Genomic DNA, 14,065 nt, shown 5'->3' on the forward strand with positions numbered 1-14,065 from the left:
AATAATGGAGGTGAGTTAGTTACAAGTGGAAGTGTAAATTAAGGTACTATCAACTGTTATGGGCAAGATGGAAACCTAACTGGTATATTTAACATTTCTGTAAGAGAACAAAGTTTTGAATTCCAAGTCGGCGATTTACAAATAATGTTGGAACACAACCCATTTGTAGTTGAGATCTGTCTAAGCCAACTTTAAAGAAGCAAGAGTACGCTTAAATTTCCATGGCTCTGGTGATCATTGCTTCTTTTTAGTTAATTTGTGACCAAGAAATAATATTGTGTTGTATGTCATTTGTTATATGCATTAAATGTGGTATAATTTTCTGTGTACATTGATGTGGCAAAGTAGCACATGGCCTCATTTAATTTGACACCAAGAGAGGAAGAAAAATACTCAGCGTTGGGTAAATTCTAAAATTTCTCTTTGTGTTCTGCTCCCCCACTTCCAGAACAAAAACAAACAATACAGGCAAAACAAAAACAAGAAACTTTTCCAAGCAATTTTGTAACTTTTTTGGGGGGGAACATGTACAAGTATGCTATGTGAAAAAAATGCTCTTGCCACATTTTACAATTAAGAAGTGATAGTTGCTTTAGCCCGGTGGCTTAGTTGGAGCGTCGTCCATACATACACCAGAAAGGTTGCAGGTTATAATCCTGGTCAGGGCACATACCTAGGTTGCGGTTCCGAGACAACCAGTTGATTGTTCCTCCCTCCCTCCCTCCCTCCCTCCCTCCCTTCTTCCCTTTCTCCCTTCCTCCCTCTTTAAAATCAATAAACATATCCTTGGTGAGGATTTAAAAAAAAGACGTGTCAGTGATCAGAGATGGCTTTATCACATGTGTGTTTAGTTTAGATGCTAAATCACTTTCTAGGAGGTTAATCGTAATACTGATCATCCTGACAGAGGACATGTGAGAATTTTAGAGGCATACTATATTTGGAAAGTTTCCTGAGGTTCTTTGGTATTTCCATCTTTTGCCAAAATGTTTATTCTACAGTGTGTAAACAGTAAGGAAAATAAAATAAATCTGGGCATTTCATAATCAGTGGTTAGCTACTTATGTAGCTCAAAATTAAGCAATCAGCACCGATTATAGAGTCACTTGGCGGAGAGCAAACCTGTAATTCTTTTTTACACTGAAGCCAACAGAGCCTGAACCCACAAAGCTTGTCAGTAGATAAGGTAAAAAATAGGCAGTTTTGAATTTACTTGCTTGATCTAAGCATAAGGAAGAGCTTGACTGCTTGCAATTCTATTCTCTAAAGACACTAAAAATAGTTCTAATTTAAAAAATATATCATTCTAACATGATGGCCAGTGTAACATATTTGGCTTCAATTCACATTGCTTTAAAATGTAGGTATTATAAAAGTGTCACTTTATTTTTATACACACATACACACACACATGAATTGTGCATACTTGAACTTAAAAATAATCAAGAAATCAACAGTAGTCTTGAACTTTTAATGTAATCTTGAGTAAGAAACAGCTATAAAACTATTGCTGTATGCTTGTTTGATAATAGGAGTCATTTACTGACAAATATTTAACTGCCACTACTTACTAGGCACTGGGAATAAAATAGAGAAGAAAAGATACTAAAATCTTAGTTGTTGTGGACTTTAATTTTTAGTAGGGGATAGGGGAGATAGTAAAGAAATAAACACATAAAATCGAGTATGTCAGATGTTGCTTAGTGTCATGGAGAAAAATGAAGCAAGGTGGCATTTGAGCAGAGACCTGAAGAAGATATGGGAAAAACCATGTGGATGGATAATTTTCAGAAGAGCATATCAGAAAGAGAGAACAGCAGATGCAAAGGCCCTTGAGGTGGAAAGTGCTTGTTGACCTGATGGTGGACTATGTCGAGTGGAGTGAGTGTGGGGAAGAGGATGGCTGAAGTTGGGGTAGGATATACGGGAGTCAGTTCACAAAGGGTGTTAAAGACAGAACTTTTCTCTGAGTTGGGAAGCATTGAAGGGTTCTGAGCAAAGGAATGAGGTGACGTAACTTTTTTAAAGGCTCATCCTAGCTACTGTGTGGAGGGTAGACTGTGTTGGGAGTGGGAAGGAGTGGGGAAGGCCCAGAACCAGGGAAGCTGTTGTTACAGTGATCCAGGTAAACCCTGGTGGTGGTGGGAGTGGTGAGGATGGTAAGAAGTGGTCATATTGTAGATACTATTTTGAAGGTAAGAGCTGGCAAACTTGGATGTGTGGTATGTGAGATTGCAAGTATAAGGCAAAAATTTGAATATGTTTATAGGAATTGCCATAGCTTTTTGATAGTGCTCAGTTATTTTGTTATAGAAATAATTTGAAAAATCTGAATTCGAAGGAATAGTTACATTTTCAGTTCCTTTTGCTCATTTTATATTTGAGATTATTTGTGTAACTCCACTTATGTGTCAGATTTTTACATGTGAGTATACAAAATCAAGTTCAGGATTATAATGCAGTGTACTGCTACTGCCACCTAATGTTTATAACCATTCATTTATATAATTACAATAACTGGTTATGCATAGCTTTAATATTGGTTTGAAACAGTGTTAACAGGTTAATTAAAGCTTATTTAATTGCCTTCATATTAGGTTTCTGGTATGGATATTTAATATGGTAATTGAATTGTCTAGAAATAAGGTTGTAGATTGAAGATTACTTTTATTGGTATCTTGATCTCTGTATTGAATTCAGTTCAACAAATATTTATTTATTGTGCTCAGTTCCTTCATCTCTACCTTTATGGTTAAATTCTAATGGGTATGGGGCAGGTTTTAAAAAAGCAAGCAAATAATGAAATACTTAGTAGTTGAAGATAACAAACAGGACAACAGATACAGACCCCGTGGATATGAAATTTAGAGTCGAACAGGAAGGTGAACATTTAAAAAGTAATTTGATTAAAATGTGATGACTATTATTTTAGCCCCCTTTTTCTTTGCTGCATATGAATAACAGTAGTTAAAAACTATTCAAAATAAGTTAAAATGTTGTAGGAATAGTGTTAGTAATGTGATAGTTTCCAAGTCAGTGCTGAGTTGGATCTCTGCTATTGCAAAACATTTAACTTTAGCAATGGTCTATTGAGGATTATGGTTTCAGACCAGTTTTAATAGTTATCTGCTCTTCTGTGTTCTTTTTTTTTGTGATTAGACATGACTGTGATGGCAATATTTATGAGGGATGAAATGATTTTTGTTTACATGCACATATATCTGTAAGACTTCCTCATTTGTTAATGTGAAACTAGAGCTCTGAAGATGATGCTAAAAGAAATAAGAGCATCGTTAATAAATTCTGAAGATGGTTGTAACAGATACTTAATGAATGTTTAATGTGTCCCAGGAAATGTTCTGGGTACTGGGGATGTAGTCTTCAAACAAAGCAGGCAAATCTTTGCCTTCATTAAGCTTACATTCTAGTGGGGGAAGGAGTGAGGAGAGATAGACAAATATGTAGTATGTCAGATGGTGGTAAGCGCTTGGAGGAAAATAAAGTAGGATGAGGATAGAGCATGCTGGAAAATAGGAGTGAGATTGCTTTTTATTTCATGCAGGGTTTTTTTAATGGTATTTTTGTTCTTAGCTGAGTTATAAAAATTGTTTTAAAGGTCCCGTCTGCTTTGAAACTGGAACAATTCACACCCATCTATTCATCTAGTAAATACTCAGCAAGCATATCATTTTGTGCTAAGTACTGTATGAAATAAAACAAATAAAAGACATGTCTTTACCCTTAAGGAGCCTTAAGTCAGATTGGGAAGATATTAAGCAAAATAACATTTTATGGTAATTGTAGAAGAGTCATTTATCATTTTTTAAAAATCTTTTTTCTTGGAAAAAGGTAAGCATAACAAAACATTTTAGCTTTGACTTCAAATGACAAACTATTTCACTTATAAACTGGGACCCCCTTGGTGGGATTATAATACTGACCTCTGAAAAGCAAGGTTTTGTATGGAGATTGTGATATCCTTCTTAGGGGGTGAGGGGGGGGAGGAGAATCTGCATTATGATGCATTATTTCCTGCTCACTGTAATTTGGAAAACCTACCAAGTTATTATTAATCTTTATTTAATCACTGTTTGCTTTATCTTTTAGTTTACATAATCACTAAGATATTGGGCACTGCATAAAGTCCCCTTTCTTCAAAGTTTGAAATATTGGCATAAAGTTTGAGAAACATGCTTTATGATGCTCTTGATTCAAAAGGCCTTTGGTTAACAGTGTGAAAGCTTGGCATATCATTGCATTTTCTGGGGGTTTTGTTTGTTTGTTTGTTGTTGTTTTTTTAAATGAAAACCCAGTGTCTCATCTACAGTCCATCCTTTTCTGGATCACTTTGTTACAACTAAGGTGGTAATCATTGTGGATTCAGAGAATACAGAAATATTCTTCAGTGATGTTATGGTTTTGTGGTGTCCTCCATTAACCAAATGTGTTAATTGCTCTGAATTTCAGCATTTTCTTGTCAAATAGGCATTTAAATGTGGTTTGATTTGAAAACACACGCACTTTTTATTTTAGATACTAAAAAAAAAAAATCCCAAGGCAGAGATTTTAGTTATCTTAAAATACCTTGAACTGTACTGTCTCAGAACTACATTGATTAAAAAAAAAAACCAAACAGAATTTTTTAAAAAATGCTACAGAATAAAGCTTTCACACCTTTCAATTCCAGTTTGTAACCTTTGCTTACAATTATCTGGTAGATCACAGTATGGCAGATTTTTTTTAAGGTATTATGACTTGACCAAGGTTTAGATACGTGTTAATTGAGCTTCCCCAGATTTATTCTGATGGCCACAAACAAAATATCTGGTATGGAAAGATAGTAACGTAATTCACCACCCACCTCACTAAGACATAAAACTCTAGGGCTAGGTGGAACCAGTAATAAGATGCTGCAGCTTTGGGAGCATTCCAGCTTAGCCTCTGCTTCTCTTGCAGAATAGGCATTGAGAGAGAATTCCAGGGACCACCCAAGAGGTCTTTGGTTCTTTCACTTTATAGTCTTTTCCCTTCCAGCCTTCCATGTTATTACCATCCCATTCTCTATCCTGTTCTCCAGTCTGTATCCCTAACATCATCAACAAACTCTGATATGTGTATATAAAATAATCCCTTGAAAACCATGGAAATTATCATTGCTTCCTATGGCTAAGCTGTAAATACCTATAGAATGGGGACTATGTTTTATAAAATTTATTTTGTGGAGTAATTAAACCTTTTAAGATTTTAACTACTATAAAATTTAAATGGCTTATTTTTTCTTTATGTCAGTGTAAAAGTATGGCAACCTATATTAAGCTCTTACTATTTTCCAATGTATAATACTATATTCTTTAGATAAAGAAGAGCTATATAAATTAGATTGTTCTTATTCTCAAAAAATGTAATCTAGATGGAGTCAGAATAGCATTGGGTGCAGTGTGTTGTTTCTCAATCTTCAACATATATAATCTATCTATATAAACAGGGAATATGCTAATTAGCCGAACATCACAACCCACCGCTCAGGAGGAGCTGCGCTCAGATGGGCGGACTGCGTGCCGCCCACACCCCAGCGGCCATGGGGAGGCTGGGCTGGGGGCGGGCCAGAGTGGAGACACAGCACATAGGAGCGCCTGCCCCCACCCCAGTGGACACAGTGCGGCGGCCGGTGTTACGTGGGTCCCGGCCCCTCGTGGGGTGCCTCCTCATGTGATTTCAATCGCGCGCTGAGCCTCTAGTAAGAATATACCTGGGAAGCTTGTCAGTAAATTTTCAAGCCCATCTCCTTCATATTTTAATGTAATTTGGCGTGCCTGAGAATTTCTGTGTAACTTTTATACTCCCTGTGATTCTTAAGAGTTTTCAAAGGCCCATGCTTTCATTAACACAAGTATTATAAAAAATACCAGGGTTTTTTTAAATATCTAGCTCATTTGTTAGCTTTTTGGCCTTGAAAAATTACATAAAACCTGTTACCTCAATTTCTGTATCTCTAAAATGGAGATTGTTAGGGAGAGTGCATTTTGTACTTGGAACTTTAATCATCACTAGGTAAATGATAGCTGCTGCCATTGTCACCATCACACCACCATCACCGTTGTCATCTCATCACCAGCCATCTTGGTGACAAGAACACACAAAATAGCTAACAATGTCTGCCAGCTTGTCTAGAAATGGTGGAGACAATATCTGGCAAAATAAGAGATTTTCAAAGGAATCTGGGCTCAAATGGTTTGGGGTATTCATTTACAGAGATGGCACTCAAATTAGATTTTAAAGAGTGAAAAAGATTTCCACAACTAAAGACAAAATTGGAAGGTGAAGACTATGCCGTAAAATACAGAATTGTTTCAAAATAACTTACTTTTGGTTATTTACCTCAGTTATATTCTGTTTACGCTAATTTAAAGTAATTGACATAGGTCAGTTGGTATCTTAAGTTTACTAAGAAAAACAAAATGTTGATAAAAATGTACGTATAATGTATTAAAATTGTATGATGTGAAAGTCACCAATTTATATTCACCATTGTTAATGAAAACATTTTATTATATAAACACTAGAGGCCCGGTGCACAAATTCGTGCACGGGTGGGGTCCCACTGGCCCACCCCAATGGGGCCATCTGGGGGAAGGGGCCACAGGTGGTTGACCGGCTGGCCCTGCCCCAGATTGGGGTGTGGGGACCAATCGGGGGGCGGGGCCAGCCAGGGGGAGGGGCCATGGGCGGTTGGCCGGCTGGCCCTGCCCCCGATTGGGGTGTTGGGGGTCATTTGGGGTCCGGGTCAGCCAGGGAGCGGGGGGCCAACCGGGCCCAGATCAGGCTGGTCAGCTGCCACAGTGCACGTCATTGCAACCGGTCATTCTGGTTGTTCTGTTCGTTCCGCCGTTCCGATCGCTGGGCTTTTATATATGCTAGTATAGATAGATTTTAGAGATTTGGACACTACTAATTTGGAATAAATGCCTTATGCTTATAGCATAAATAATTATAAAACAAGCAATTTTGTAGGTGAAATATAACTGTCAAAAATGATATAAGCAATAAAAATGCAGATTTACAACATAGTATTTTATGCTACCTGATATTTACTTGAATGAAACTTTCTGCTCATAGCAAGAATTTGGTCCTGTCTGCTTTGAAACAGATTTGTTTAATTTTGCCCTGCCTGCTCTACTGGATGGTGTGATGACTCAGTTCTTCCACCATTTTCTCCTGTTTGAACTGCTGTAAAACTTTCTTTCACACAGCTTACTGTAGCTTCATTTGGCCCCCATTTGATGGGAATTTATCATATATACTAGTATATACTAAGTCTGTGGGGGAAACACACTGAAATTTGCAGTGGCTTTCAGTTTTAAGGTCATTCTGATGAACCCAAATTATCTTTAATTTTAAAAGAATACTTACTTTTGTGAAGATACAGGATGCAAGTGTTTTGGATAGCTTAAGGATTTTCTAGAGACCCAATTTGAGGAACACAGTCTTTGCACTGATAGAAAGGAACCATAGCATTTAGTTCTGTTTCCTCATTTAACATCAAGAAACACACAGCAGCCAAAGGGATCTTTGAAAAACTGCCCTACTTAAAGCATTACAGAGACTTTCTTGTACCGTGAAAATAATTTCTAAGTGACTCATCAAGGCATACAAAACTCCGCATCATCTGGCTTTAGCCATCTGATCGACTTATCTCATACCTCCAAGTCCCTTCCTGCTTTAAGGACTGTATTTGCTCTTCTCCCTTTTTGGTCAGCTTTTCTCTCATGTCCTCCTGAGCCTGGCTGTTGGATAGCATTAGGTCTCAGAACAAATGCTACCTCCTTGTAGTGTCTTCCTGTTATCACCTGCTATGCAACAAACCACCCCGCACTTGGTGGCATAAATGACAACCATTTTTTTTTAATGTTTACTGATATTGTTTGTCTCTGCACCATGATTTCTGAAACCTCAGCTGGGGGAACTAGAACAATTGAATGGTTGAGTACTAGACTCATCTGGAGGCTTCTTTACTAATCTGTCTGACTTCAGGGCTCAGATGGCCCTAGGGCTGGGCTCAGCTGGGACTGCTGAGTGGAGTCCCCATAAGTAGCCTTTCTATGTTGTCTGGGCTTCCTTTCAGCATAGAGGCCTCAGGGTAGTCAGACTCAATACATCAGGACTTCTAGAACAGGTGTACCAGTGAACAGAGTGGAAGCTGCATGATTGTATTTTATCTCCCTTAGAGATTACGTGACTTCACTTTCACCCTACTTATTGGATGAAACAGTCACAAATCCTAGCCTCAAGGGGAAGAGATACAGATGCTACCTCTCAATGGGAGGAGTGCCGAAAAATTTAGGGTCTTGTTTTAAAACTGTCATATCATGTTATATAAAGTAACATCACAATTCTGCCTCCATTGACCTTCAAGCAATAGTTTTATTGACTACATAGCATTTACCATGGATTGGAATAATTTTATAAAATAAAACTGTTTTTTATCTGCCCCTCAATTGAAATGCAAGTTTTATGAAAATAGGGATCTCCTTCCTTCACTGCTAAATTTTTAGCTCTAGAGTAGTGCCTAGCAGCCGTGGGCAAACTACGGCCCGCGGGCCGGATCCGGCCCATTTGAAATGAATAAAACTAAAAAAAAAAAAAAGACCGTACCCTTTTATGTAATGATGTTTACTTTGAATTTATATTAGTTCACACAAACACTCCATCCATGCTTTTGTTCCGGCCCTCCGGTCCAGTTTAAGAACCCATTGTGGCCCTCGAGTCAAAAAGTTTGCCCACCCCTGCGGCCTAGCTCATCATAGACACTCAATAAATACTTGCAGGATGAATAAATACTATGTGAATTAAAGCCACATATCCAGTTTGTATTAGAGTAGAGACCATCCTAGTAGCCTTTCTGTTATATTTCTCATAAAATTTCCTATATTGATATGTATGTTATAAATTATAAATTAAGTATTTCATTTCACTGAATCTCTATATATCTTTGTTTATGTACTTAGTAATGAAATCATGTAACTTTAAAATTCAGTCTTTTTTACTGTTAATATACCACTTCTAACTTAATGGTTTATCACCCAAAGATGAATCATTCTGATTGTGTTATAGCAAAATTAGTGTGAAGTATTATAATGGTTTTGTTTTGTGAATGAGGTACTGAGTCTGTTCTATCTGGGACAATGGTGGTACTGGATGAGTTCCTTAGTTGCAAAAAAAACAGCTTTTTTATCATGCCCATAGACTTGGGGGGTGGGGTCAGAACTTCAGGCACAGCAGCAAGAGGGACTACCAGTTTGTGCTCCAGGAGTCTAGGGGATCCTCTGGAAAGACTCCACACCTGGGAGGGACTCTGTGGTTAGGCCTGATCTCCTTGGGAGCTGGTCGTTTTACTCCCATAGCTGGTCGTTGATGCTGGCTGTTGGCTGGGACCTCAGCTGAGACAGTTGGCCAGAACAACCACAGGGGGTCTTTCCGGCTCAGTGGTTGGATTCTAAAAATGAGTCTTCCAAGAGGCAGGATATGGAGATTGACAGTATCTGAAGCTTTGACACCGTCACTTTGGCCAAATTTTGTTTGTTGAGGCGGTTCCAAAGAGCCACCTGGATTCAGGGGAGGGGACATAGACCTACCACTTGAGAAGAGACTGACAATATCACAATGTAAAAAGATCATTTAAGATAGGAGATGTTGTGACAGCCGTCTATGGAAAGTAGGCTGTGTCCGTCTCCAAAACAGTGCCTGCGCCACTGGTGGGCAGAGGTGAGTCACGTGGGCCTGCCATCTCCTTCCATCTGCCCATCAACTCCCTCAAGTGCCTCCGCGAGGAGATCCACAAGGCCTGCTAGTGACCGGCGCATACAAGATCACCGGCCAATCTGGGGGCGCTGGCGGCCGGCCTGTGCACCCACCTCAAGATCACAGATCTCTTGGCCATATTCTTTACTCCAAGGAGGACGCAACCAAGGGGAAATTTGCCTTTACCACTGAAGATTATGACATGTTTGAAGTGTGTTTTGAGAGCAAGGGAACAGGGCTGTTACCTGACCAACTCATGATCCTAGACATGAAGCATGGAGTGGAGGCGAAAAATTATGAAGAGATTGCAAAAGTTGAGAAGCTCAAACCTTTAAAGGTGAGGCTACGATGCCTAGAAGACCTATCAGAATCTATCGTTAATGATTTTGCCTACATGAAGAAGCAAGAGGAGATGCGCGATACCAATGAAGCAACAAACGCTCAGGTCCTATACTTCAGCATCTTTTCAATGTTCTGTCTCATTGGACTAGCCACTTGGCAGGTCTTCTACCTTCACACTTCAAGGGCAAGAGGTTGATTGAGTAATAAGGCCTGCTCTCCTCCCACCTTTATCTCAGCCTACAGAACATCACTGGGACATGCCTGGCCTAAGGCATCCTATCAACAGCACCATGAAGGCACGTTGGAACTTTGTTGCCAGAACTGATGTCTCTTGGTGTGGGAGGACATGGGTTACCACCTACACCCAACAAGTCTTTGAGGGACTTCTTTTTAGCTTGATAGGATTTGGACTGGTTTGCAACAATAGGACTATTATTAGAATCACCTGTGACAAAAAAATAGGGGTTACCTAGATAATGTCAAAGTCAGCATTTATACTGGGTTTCCTCATGTGATTTGTTTGAACCATGATTTTTTTCCTTTTCCCACTTGCTCACCAGTTTGGGCTTCCACTCTAGTTCCTTTACCAAGATTTGAATGACCATGTGGAACTTGTTTCATTCTCATTGTCCTCTTTGGATTTCTGTGTGAAAACACCCTTAACTTTATCTTAACCGTTAGCTGAAATGTTTAGGTAGCTTCTGGAGGTATCCTTCCTTAATTTTATATCTTGTAAAAGGGTGATGGATGTTACACCTCATAAAAGTGAGCTTTGAACTACAGATAACTCTTCTTAAAAATGTTCATTTTAGAGAATTAAAACATTCGTGCTCAAAAAAAAAGGAAAAAAAAAGACTGTGTCAAACTGGTGAGCTGTAACATTGAGAGCCTGTCTGTATCCAGAGGCCTCAAATTAGTCACTGTGTCCTGGAGCCTGTTAAGGCCAGTTTTTTGTTGTTGTTGATGTTTGTTTGTTTTAAAGTAGAGTTGTAGTATCAACTTGATCTATAGCTATACTGGTTCTAGCTCTTCTCCACGCATAGGGAGTCCCAGATTGTTAGGAGCTCGTATTTCTTTTTTTCTCTTTTAAATTTTTATTTAAAATGAGAGAGGAGTAGGGGAGGGAAGAAGAGAGAGACAGAGAGACAGAGACATCAATTTGTTGGTGCACATATTTATACATTCACTGGTTGATTCTTTCATGTGCCCTGACCCTGATGGGGGATAGAACCCACAATCTTGGTGTATCGGGATGACGCTTTAGCTGACTGCCTGGCCAGGGCATCCTATTTATACTCTTATTTAGATTGAGCCTTTGCATTAAAAGTCCTACAGGCAGGAGGAGAGGGGGGAGGCTTAGATTTGGGTTCCAGTTGAGGCAGTGCTGACAGAAAGGGTGAGTGTTGCAGGGTAAAGTGCTATGTTTTATGGATGCACCTTGGGAATTTGGAAACAGGCTGCTTTTGCAGTAAAATAGAGAAGTGTGGGAAGAAGAAGAAGAAAAACTGTAGGACCTACCAGAAGTCAGATCTAGTTTTGTCCAGTTGTGATAATGGCCTCTACTAGTTGGAAATTTTGCTCCTTCACTTATGTTCCTTCTGTCAAATTACCAAGGACTTGTCTGTTTATGCCTTTATCACTATTAGTAAACCAGATTTACTCATGGTTGTCCAGAATCTCTAGTTCTTATTTTTCCTAATTAGAGAATTGGTACTGTGCAGCAGGTAATGTTGAATTCGTTTCCCCCAGTTAGTGTCCTCCCCCACCTTCTCACCCACCTTGTAGCTCAGGATTGGCAAGTAGTGAAGTTGTAAAAGGAGCAGGCAGAAAGAAATGAGCATAAAGAGAACCTCATTTCCATGTATAAATAGCATACTTAATTTGATTATAAGACATTTACTCCAAGTGTTTATATTGTGTAGTATCCTAAAACAGTATTTTAAAAGAGATTTTGTGCTTTAGAGTAAGAGAATAAATAGCATTACATTAGAGTTGTTGCAAAAATGACAAACTAATCCTCTTCTCAATAACTTGAGTAAATTTGGCAGGTTCCAGAGATGTGCAAGTAAAATAATATGGCAATACTTAACTTGGTGCTGATATTTCTAAAATGTGATTGCATTGGGATTTTGAATGTATACACAGGCACACACACTTATATGTATATGCATAAATATGAAGATTTTAAAGAAAAACCAGAACCTAAAACCTGGAGTTTTATCTCTAAGCATCTGTTAAAATTGACAATTCAGGAAATCAGTGTCCAGCATAATGCAGTTTATTTGATGAGAATTATTGAAGGAAGTATCAGTATAATTTGTACATAGTATTGTAACAAAACTATGATTTTTTTCCTGTTTTGCAGAAAGAATTAAACACACTTATGTTAGTGGAAGCTGCCTTTCTAATTCTGAATCTTAAAATTTTTTTATTGATTGATTTTTTTTTTTTTTTAGAGAAAGAAGCATTTATTTTTTGTTCCACTTGTTGATGCATTCATTGGTTGATTCTTGTATGTGTCCTTGCAATCTTGGCATATCAGGATGGATGATGCTCTAATCAACTGAGCTACCTGGCCAGGGCCCTCTAATTCAGATCTTTAGATAGCCTTTTCTCTTTTTAGTAATATGTGCTTCACTGGTCCACACTCTATAGAAAGTGATTGATTATTTTGTGTATAATTTCCATAAGTAATCACTCCTTTACTTAGACTCTCTCTGTCCCCTCCAAAATAAACATTAGAATTAGAGGCATACAATTCTAGATTATCTTTTCCAATGGTTCACAACAGGGGCTGTAAGAGGGGAATGGAGAATAAGGAGGATTTTGTCCCCCTCGGGACATTTGGCAGTGTTTGGATACATTGTTGGTTGTCACTACTCAGGGTAGGGTGCTGCTGGCATCTAATGGGTAGGCCAGAGATGCTGCTGAATATCCTGTAATACACAAATCACTCCCTTAGAACAAAGAATTCTTTTGCTCAAAATGTCAATATTGCCCAACTTGTAAGACCTGAAAACCAAGCCCACAATTGATACTTTTTCTATGTACCTGGATATTTCTAGTTAAACTGGTCATGAAACTCTAATAAGACCTTTGAGCAGTATATATTTTTCATGTGTTTTAAGTGAAAAATGCCACTTTAAACATATTTGTTCTTTTCCTGTTCTTCTATTCAGTTCTTAGCTTGCCCAGTTTTGTCTTTTTTTTTTTTTTTACAGTGGCATAGATACTTGCAGAGAGCTTATGTTGTACAATAATCCACATGTTCAACACCCACAGAATTGTCAAAGGACTGCATGCAGCTACTTACTGAATGCCAGGATTGCCTGCATTGTCTGTTGTAGGACTTCTGTAGTCACTAAATTATCAGTCCCCATACAGTACATCACAGGAAGTTGGCAGATACAATGATCCATCTGTTATCACACCCATCAAGTGCATTGGCTCAGAGGGAAAGGGCTGCAGATTGGAGCTCAGTGTGTGAGAGAAGTAGTAAGATTCCAAGATGCTTATCATTCTTTCCAGAAAGTCCTTTCTGGCCTTTTGATGAGATTGACTTGCTCATTTCTAAAACTGGCTTTCAGTTTAGCTATCATTACATTTTTATTAATATTTTCAGAAAAACTAGACATATTATCAAAGATACTTATTTTTCTGAGAATGAGGTTTCAGAATATCATTTCCCCACCTCCCCAGGATATTCTTGGTCAGATTGTCATAGAAATGAGCAGTGGAAAATTGAAACTGCACAATCTGGGGAGTTTTATTTTTAAAATAGTTGTTCTTAACCAGAACTATAGTGAAACAAGTATAAAACATTTTTATGTTATTCCAATGTGGCAAAGACTTTTTAGTTTTTTCCCCTCAAACTTGAACAGTGTGATCAGCTTCAAAGAAGGAGGCTGTGATTTTCAGTTTATAA

General features: G+C 38.4%; 1 protein-coding gene and 1 pseudogene across 1 annotated transcript in view; both read left to right on the forward strand.

Annotated features, from left to right (window-relative positions):
- The window catches only part of MED13L (mediator complex subunit 13 like), a 234,029-nt gene that overhangs the window by 83,942 nt on the left and 136,022 nt on the right, over positions 1–14,065 (forward strand).
- On the forward strand, positions 1,870–10,841 carry LOC102436695 (annotated as a pseudogene).

Source organism: Myotis lucifugus, unplaced genomic scaffold (assembly GCF_000147115.1).
Source record: "Myotis lucifugus unplaced genomic scaffold, Myoluc2.0 scaffold_226, whole genome shotgun sequence".
NCBI lineage: Eukaryota > Metazoa > Chordata > Mammalia > Chiroptera > Vespertilionidae > Myotis > Myotis lucifugus.